This window comes from Sturnira hondurensis, unplaced genomic scaffold (assembly GCF_014824575.4).
Source record: "Sturnira hondurensis isolate 20B ecotype Veracruz unplaced genomic scaffold, ASM1482457v3 Scaffold0021632, whole genome shotgun sequence".
Lineage (NCBI taxonomy): Eukaryota > Metazoa > Chordata > Mammalia > Chiroptera > Phyllostomidae > Sturnira > Sturnira hondurensis.
Window position 1 is genome coordinate 4,678,427 of NW_028094263.1, and position 8,443 is coordinate 4,686,869.

At 50.0% G+C, this 8,443-nt stretch overlaps 1 long non-coding RNA gene across 1 annotated transcript; it reads left to right on the top strand.

Moving 5' to 3' along the window:
• The first annotated feature begins 23 nt into the window (after positions 1 to 23).
• Positions 24 to 8,116, top strand: LOC118978124 (uncharacterized). The gene is made up of 3 exons (XR_005064654.1): positions 24 to 198; positions 1,296 to 1,394; positions 7,900 to 8,116. It is a non-coding gene; the product is annotated as an uncharacterized LOC118978124 (long non-coding RNA).
• Positions 8,117 to 8,443: the final 327 nt, after the last annotated feature.

An 8,443-nucleotide genomic window follows, 5' to 3' on the forward strand; every position in this document is an offset into this window, starting at 1 on the left:
TCCGCTGACGTCTACTTAGTTTAAATAAAAAGTGCCCGGATTTTCCTGGGCGTCTGCCCCGCCCCTTGTTTTACAGTCATCTCCAGATAGAGAGGCGACAGGGTTAAAGGAAGGAGGATGCCAGGTGGATTAAGGCGCAAAGTAAAGTGGTCTTTTATATACAGCCGTCTTGTTTCTTCCCCAGGGTCTCCGTTTGAGGTAGGGCTATTTTTCTGTCACTGGCCCTGTTAGATACGCACCTGGAACTGTCCACTCCTCTCCATCTCTGCCACCACCACCCTGGTTAAAGGCATCATCTGTCGCCGAGACAGCCACAGCAGTCTCTTAACGAGTCACCCTGCCTTTTCTTTCGCTTCCTCCAGTCCGCGCTCCACTTCCCAAAATTCAGATTTGACCATGTCACTTTCCTTGTTAAAATTCTTTTCTGGGTCCCCATACCTCAGGATAAAATAATTCCGCAAGCCCTGCACGATTTGGCCCTGGTCACTGGTCGGTGTCACTCTCCTGCCCAGACCTACCTGGAGGGGGCATGTCTCTTTGGCCTCCTGGCTTTGTCCCATCTGTATCACTCCTACTGCTACTCTGTCTCATTCTAGTCTTGATTTAAACATCACTTTGGAGGGTGGTAACACCTGGAGGGTGATGTAACATACAGTGGTCTGTTTTCCCCAGGCGGGGTGGGGACCCTTGCTCTCACGTTTACCACTCTGCTTCCAACACTAGTACATGATTTGGCTCCTGGTAGGCACTAAGAATTTTTTTTAAATGAATGCCAAGTTTTTAAACTGGGTGCCAAGTCCAGGGTTGTCCAATCAACCCTGCATCTGAATCAAACCAACATGAATCAGACCATGCTAAAAATAGGAGTGGTGTAATATTTAAAGGAAAATTAAAAGGATGACCTTTAGGGGTGGGGTGCTGGCTTTAGCATCCCCCCCTGTACCACCAGCACACGCACGCAGATCTCACTGAAGCGTGGAAGCCTTGTAGTTAGATGCATAATTAGAGTGTGTGGATTAATGCCTGTCTCGCCTCCTCCCCCACTCTCTTCACTCTTGGTCAACATTTTCTTCTTACCAGCTTTTTATTTTCATTTTATGTTGTTTGAGTACAGTTGTCTTCTCCACTTTTTCTTTTAATAGGGAGGTGACATGAGCAGGAAGTAAATCAGATTCCGTTCATTTACACATGAGGCAACATGTCCTGGGCCCATAGCTCTAGCTCCATTTCAGGCAAGGCACAACTCCAGGCGGCACCCTCCATATCGTGTTTTCTGTGCATTGTTCCTCTTCCAGTTCAGCATCAGACGAACAGTGTCCTCTGGTTGTCACTGATGGGGAAGGTGAAGGAAAACATCCTCTCAGACCCTCCAGGAGCTGATGAGAAACAATCAGGTGCTAACACAACTCTGCAACAGCTAGAGCAGTCTGTTTATAATGTGTTGTTCCATTTTGTCTTTATCATAGCTCTGGGGTGAATATTTGTTTGAGGAAATATAGGATTAAAGAGGAGGAGATCCTCACAAAGCAGGGTTCTCCCTTTGAGAGAATTCCAAGTTAGCTACAAGACTCTTTTAAAGCACTCTCAAGTTTCCAATTTTGGAGACCTCATTCTATATTATATAAAATACACCAAAATAATATGGCAACACCCCACATTAAATAAACCTTATTGCCCTGGCCAGGTAGTTCAGTTGGTTGGAGCATCATCTCAATAGGCCAAGGTTTTGGGTTGCCGGGACACATGAAAGAGACTATCAGTGGATGCCCGAGTGGGTGCATCGGCAAGCTGATGTTCCTCTCTCTCTCTCTCTTTCTCTCTAAAAGTCAGTGAATGAAAATAAATAAATAAATAAATAAAATGGATAAATAACCGTGTACAGTTGGGTTGCTGTTAACAGTTGACATACTGTTTCCCTGGCCAGATGGCCCAGTTGGTTGGAGCGTTGTCCCCATCACCAAGAGGCTGCAGGTGTGGCCCCGGTCGGGGAACATATGGCAGGCAAGCAATCAGTGTTTCTCTCTCCCCGCGCCCCACTGCCTCTCATCCTAAAATCAATAAACATGTCCTCGGTGAGGATTAAAAAAACCTGTTAAGTGCTATATTTTATATACACTTAATATGAATATTCATATTTTCCTTATATTTTGGAGCTAATATTAAAAATTAGTTGAGGTCTCAAACGTTTCATAGGTCCTTGGAAACTCATGCCTGTGTGGCTGATGGAGAAAACAATCCAAGAGTCAGGCGGAGGGAGACAGAGGAGGCTTCTGTCCTACTGTCCTGGTGGGGAATGGGGTGTCGTTTCTCTAGGGCATCTCTTGAGGTTTTCCCCTCCCAACACATCATCTCTAGGCAATTACTTGGGGCCTCTTCCTCTCCCAACTCTTCAGTCCAGGACCCTCTTCTCCACCGAGCACCTGCTTTGCTTAATCTGCTTCTTGACTTCTTGTATTCAGTCTCTTCTGTGAGTCACTGTCTGCAAAGGTATCGATTCATTCCTTCAGCTCAGGCTTTTTGAGCCCTACTGGGTGTGAGCCACTGCACTAGGAAAAAGAACAATGAATCAGAAATAGTTCACCACGTGCGAGGCTCTGGAGATGGAGATGAAGAAGGCACCATCCTTCTCATCGTCAGAGAAGGGAGACGGGCCACAAACAAGCATCAGACAAAAGACTAAGATAATTTCACTGCTAATGTAGGATAATTTAGCACTATCAGACTATAAATTATACACACCCCTTAATCCAGCAATTTGCACAAACCCTCTACCCAGCAATTTTTCTCTTGGGTGTACCTACGCAAGTGCAAAATGGTGTAAGCACAAAGCTATGTATGGCAACATTGTTATTTTCAATAGAAAAAGAAAAGCAAACAACTAAATGTACATTGATAGGGAATGAATTGCATTCATTGAGAAAGATCAGTGCAATTACAATGCAAGGCTGAACAGAAGGTAGTAAGTATGGGCAGATTTATAATGTACTGACATGGAAAAACCTTCATATTCTTGGTCAGGGTGAAAAGTGAGATGTAGAACAGTGTATGTGTGTGTGTGTCTATACATGTTACTTAATGTGAAGAAAAATAACAGTGTATGTTTGCTATTTATTTTTATTTATTTATTTATCTTTAGAGGAGAAGAGCAGGAGAGAAAGAGAAAAATATCAGTGTATGGTTGCCTCTTGTGAGTCCCCTGCTGGGAACTGGCCTGGCAACCCAGGCATGTGCCCTGACTGGGAATCAAACTGCAATCGTCTGGTTCGCAGGCCCGCGCTCAATCCACTGAGCTACACCAGCTAGGGCGACTATTTTAGAGAACATATCTAGATAGATACATAAGGAAGTGGAAATACTTGTTGCCAAGTGAAGGATATTTTTTATTCTTGTACCTTTTTAAATGTTGTACCATCTGTATATATCATCAACTAAAAACAAAGAAACCTGTTAAAAGAACAAGTGCTGAGTTGTATAATTGAGTAATGTAACAGCGAGGGAGAGAGAGTAGGGGACAGGGAGGGAGGGAGAGACTACCATTGGTGGTCAGAGCACGCCTTTTGGAGAAAGCAACATTTAAGCTGGAATCTGCATGAATCAGGTTCCTTCCTTAAGAAGGAACCTGCTCTCCTCACATCTCCAGGCCCGTTATTCTAGATAGAGAGGGAAAAGGCCCTACAGCAGGAACTGGCTTAATGTCTTTGAAAAACACACAAAAAAAGTCAAGGTGAAGTCAGGGCACATGCCTGGGTTGCAAACTGGTTCCTTGCAGGCTAACTACCAGCAGGGGATGCACAAAAAGGCAACCATACATTGATGTTTCTCTCCCTCTCTCCTTCCCCTCTAAAGATAAATAAATAAAATCTTAAAAAAAAAAAAGTCAAGGTGAAAGGTTTGGGCAAAGGGAAGCTATTGAGAGGTGTTTTAGCACTGGAGTTAATTAAATGATCTGACTTTCACTTAAAACCTCTACTTTGGCTACTGTGGGGAAGGAGGGGGGTCTGGGGGGATTGAAAGGGGACCCAGCAGCACCGGGAGGCCAAAGGCTACTAGTGCTTCCACCCAAGGGCAGCTGGAGGCTGCTCAGACCACCTGGTGGTGGCGGTGGGAAAAGGATAGATGTATTGGGAGAGGAAGTGATAGCTCCTACTGAAAGACTGGCTATCAAGGACAAGGAAAAAGAGGGGTCAACAATGTAGGTTCAGTGAATAAAATCGTTTGAAACTAGAACTACCCCTCCGGACCAGGTCTTCACAATCACCCCAGTTTAATGCTTCTGGAAGCTCACTAGTGTTGGGGCCCAGGAAACTTTTCCCTTATGCCTTCTCGTTCTTCTGGTTGGTCAAATAATTCAAAAAACGTAGAGCAGATGAACAAGAGAAAAAACAAATCTTAATATGTGCTCCCAGGGAATAAATTCCAAACACAAGGGGCAAAATGAGGTGTGTATGTCATTCTGGACTAAGGAAGAGGAGGTAGGCGATTCAGAGGCAGACAAAAGAGCGAACAGCCGGTCAACAAATTCTTGCAGGGCCACCTAGAAGCAATGGGCCGCAGAGGGTGACCTAGCAAACAGATTTTGCTCGGATCCTCCCTGTCTGCCACACTTAGTTCGTATATGCTCAGGTGCTTATGCTGGGCTTTCCTTCCTGAAGCAGGGTTTTCTACCTGAATCTTGAGGCAAGTAAGAGGGAGGTTAAAAACAAACGAACAAACACATTAGCAAACAACAAAACTCTTCCTGAGTGTGTTGGGCTTCCACTGTTGTCTGCATGTCGGGGTGGTGCATCGTGGGGAAACTTGCTCCGGATCCCCCACTAGTGTGCTCTTTCTCAAGCTGAAAGCCAGAGAGTGGCCAGCAAGTCCTCATTCACAATCCCATTGCTCTGTATCTTCAGCAGAAGGGGAGTGAATGAGTTGGGGGCCCTGAAGGGCATAACGGAACAGGAAGAAGCAATGTTTGTGAGGCAAGGACTTTGAAATTTGGCAGAGTGATGGTCCAACAGGGCTCGTGAGGGGTAAGCTTGGAGTTTTGAAGAGATCACTGCCCTCCACTCCAAGTAAAAAACACTGCGACCAGGGACCATTGAATCCAACTCTCTTCTAGTTTGGGCAGCAAGGTGAAGCCTTATTTCGGCCACATGGTCCAGTGACTGTTTTAGGAAAGGACCCCAGCACATGTTAAGTGGCACAAACACGCTGACGGCACAGGACATAGGAACGCAAACCCTGACAGCCTCCTAGGTGCAGGCCAGGATGGAAGGCACGTACATGCATCAAAGCCAGGTGAGGAGGCTGAGAACCAAGAGTGGTTTTCGTCTCCACAAAGCAGCGCAGGGAGAGAGCCGGGAGAGGGGCTGAGGGAGGCAGTGGGCGTGCCTGGGGTCATCTTGTCTTTGTGCACCTGTTACAGATGGGACTGGGGTTCACCCTGGACTCAGGGATCAGCCTTCCGGCGGTTAGATTGCAAGCGTTCTTGAAAGGTCATCTTTAGGAAGTACAGATTTTCTTATGAAAATCTTCCAAATGACTCTCCCGTGGCCCCTGGGAGGACTGGCGCCTACCCTCCGAGGACTCCTTCCAAGAAGCTAATTCACGCAGCCTCTTCCCCTGCAATCGGAGCCCCGACTCGAGGCCCCGCGGGGTAGGCCCCAGTTTGCAGCCTGGACCTCGGACTGTGGACCGTCTCCCTTCTTCTGCTTGTTTTCAGTCTTCTGACCAGACTGGCTGGTGAGGGAGGAGACTCTGGGGCCAACGCGCACGCGCGAGCACGAGCACACCCCCGTGCCCCCCAGCCTCAGCGGGCTGGTCAATGATTGATCGGCATTTCACAGGCGGCTGGCTCCAGAGCCCACTCTGTTGACCCTTGGAGGTCACCTTCCCTAAGCCAGAGCCCTTTCCTGCCCCTCCAGTGCCAGTGGTTACCTCCGCTGCCCAAAGGCCGGGTACCTGTTGCCCGAAGACCTACGCTGCAGACCTCTCGCGCATCTGTCCTCTGCCCCTTGGTTGCCCCCCTTCTGTCCTTCAGCCACTCCTCTATAGCTGTTTCCTTCCCCAGGGTCCTTGTTGGACGCTGCTAGCAAACCCTCTGGCTCCTCCAGCGACCATGTGGGTCCCCCAGCCCCCTTCCTCCCCGCCCCCAGTACCCACCCCCTCCAGCCTTTGTCCCGCAGACATCCTCTTTTCTTGGCTCTCTAGCCAGGCCCTGCTGGAGGGGCAGTGGAGGGGAGACTCGAATCAGCAGTACCCACCCCTGCCCCCCTTCCTCTCCCCTTGTCAAACACCAGACCAGGTCTTTCCCCTTCCTTCCCTGCTCTGAATGGGCTCATTCTCTCGAGAGCCTCGGCCCTTCTCGAGCCTCCTCCCCGGGGCGTGAGTTCTGACCTCCGCTCCTCCCCCATCCCACTCCGGCCCGCGGGCTCCGCCCGGTCTTGGCAGGCCACTGGGACTGACCATTGTCTCCAGTTCGGGTTTCCTTCTGGGATCTGGGATGCAGAGGGTGGGCTTGGCTTGGCAAGGCTGGAGAGGGTGGCTGGGATGGGTAGTTAGTTACCCGGATTTCTTGAAGGATCCTCCTCTGGTTCCCCCGCGGGGGGCCAGGGTGAGGGCGGGTCATGGTATCCTTGATTCAGGGCTCTGGAGGGGACTGGGTGAAGCCAGAGCCTCATGCCTCGTTCCTGTTACCTGGGAACCTCCGATTTCCACTCCTGCAAACCAACACAGATCACACCCGCCTCCTCTGGCGCCCTAGGACTCAGGGGGTTGAGGCGTGGGGCTCTAGGGTCCAGAGTGGCACCGAATACGGGGTCCGGTAAAGGGTGGGGCCGCAGCAGCTTTCCTGCCCCGGCCAGCCCTCCTGACTCAGTGTCAGGGGAGGGTGGGCCTGGGAGAAAAGGGACATCTCTGACCGGGACCATCTCTGACGGTCTCTTCAAGGCTGATTGGGCACCCGTCCAGGTGCAAGCCCTCCAACATGGGACCAGCAAGTGACTCTTGGAGTCAGGCCACTGTCTCCTCACCTGGAAGAGGCACCTGGACCAGGTCTTGGAGGTGTGGAGGGGGAGGGGTGATTTTGCTGGCTGCTCAACTCTTTCCTCACTAGTCCTGAGAGCGTCCTGGGCAACTCGGTTAGTCCATTTGAGCCCCTGGTTCTTTGACCCTCGCCCTCTCTCTAGGGAAAAGAGGGGTGCTGATGCCCATCCCAAAGGGCGGCTGTATCCCCAGACACAGCAGTATTTCTTGGCCGGTTGGTGACTGTCATCCCCAGGATAGGTCCGTTGGACTTGGTCCCCAGGACACACTCGCCGTCACCCACACTCACCCTTAATACGTGATGTTCACGAATCTTTCCTATTCCATTCTATTTCTTAACAAACAAACAAAAACTTTGTCTTCATTGTCTAAATTGGATTCAGAACTCGGTATTCCTCTCCTAAAGTCTTCCAAACCGCACGAGCTTCGAGCTCCACGAAACCTGCATCTGCTGCAGCACAAACCCAACCCCTGACCAAGTGCTCTGTACTGTGCTGGGGGTTTCGGGGGCATCATTTCCTTGAACCCCTGGCCTGGAATGCCAGATGCTATTTTACAAGTGAGCAAACAGACCAAGAAAGACTCAGTCACTTGCCCAAGGTCACACAGCTAACCTGTGGGGGCGTGGAGATTCGAACCAGGTCTTCCTCATCCCAGAGCACCCTTTTCCCAACCTTTACTTCCTCCTCCACTGTGAAAGTGCCTGTGTGGAAGTAGCTTAAGAAATGCTGGTGTCCATTCTTTTTTTTTTTTTTTTAGAGAGAGAGAGAGGAGGGGAGGGGGAGAGAGAGGGAGAGATGTGGGGAGACAAGAAACATCCATGTGAGAGAGAAACATCAATCTGACCGGTTGATCGGTGGCCTCTGCTAGGTGCCCAGACCAAGGATAAGTGCCCTGACCGGGGATCAAACCTGCGGCCTCGTGGTGACCTGGACAACACGCTCCGACCAGCTGGTGTCCCTGCTTCCGTCCCCAGCAGGCGCCTCTGATCACCTCCCCGCAGCACAAGCCTGCTCTCCGCCGAGGCATTCCAACCAGAGTGGCCAGATGTAGCAAATAAAAATAAGGACGCCCAGTTAAATTTGAATTTCAGATAAACAAGGAATAATTTGTTAGTGTAAGTTGCATATCCCATGACATATTTTGTTGGAGTTTTCAGCAGAATCATGCCTTTCTTTCCACCCCCCACCCCCACTTCCACCCCCCACTGGGCCTTAAGGACAGGCCCGGGGGCTTCAGGTGGAATGCTGTGCCGGGAGGTAGAACTGAGCAGGCCGATGAGCAAAGGGCAAGGAACAGGGGAGCAACTTCGGATGAACCGGCGCCGAGCGCCCCCGTAGTACGCAAATAAGGGGGATGTTCTTCAAACTGGCGGCCCCGCCTATTTGACCCTCTTTCCCCAGACCTGTAGACT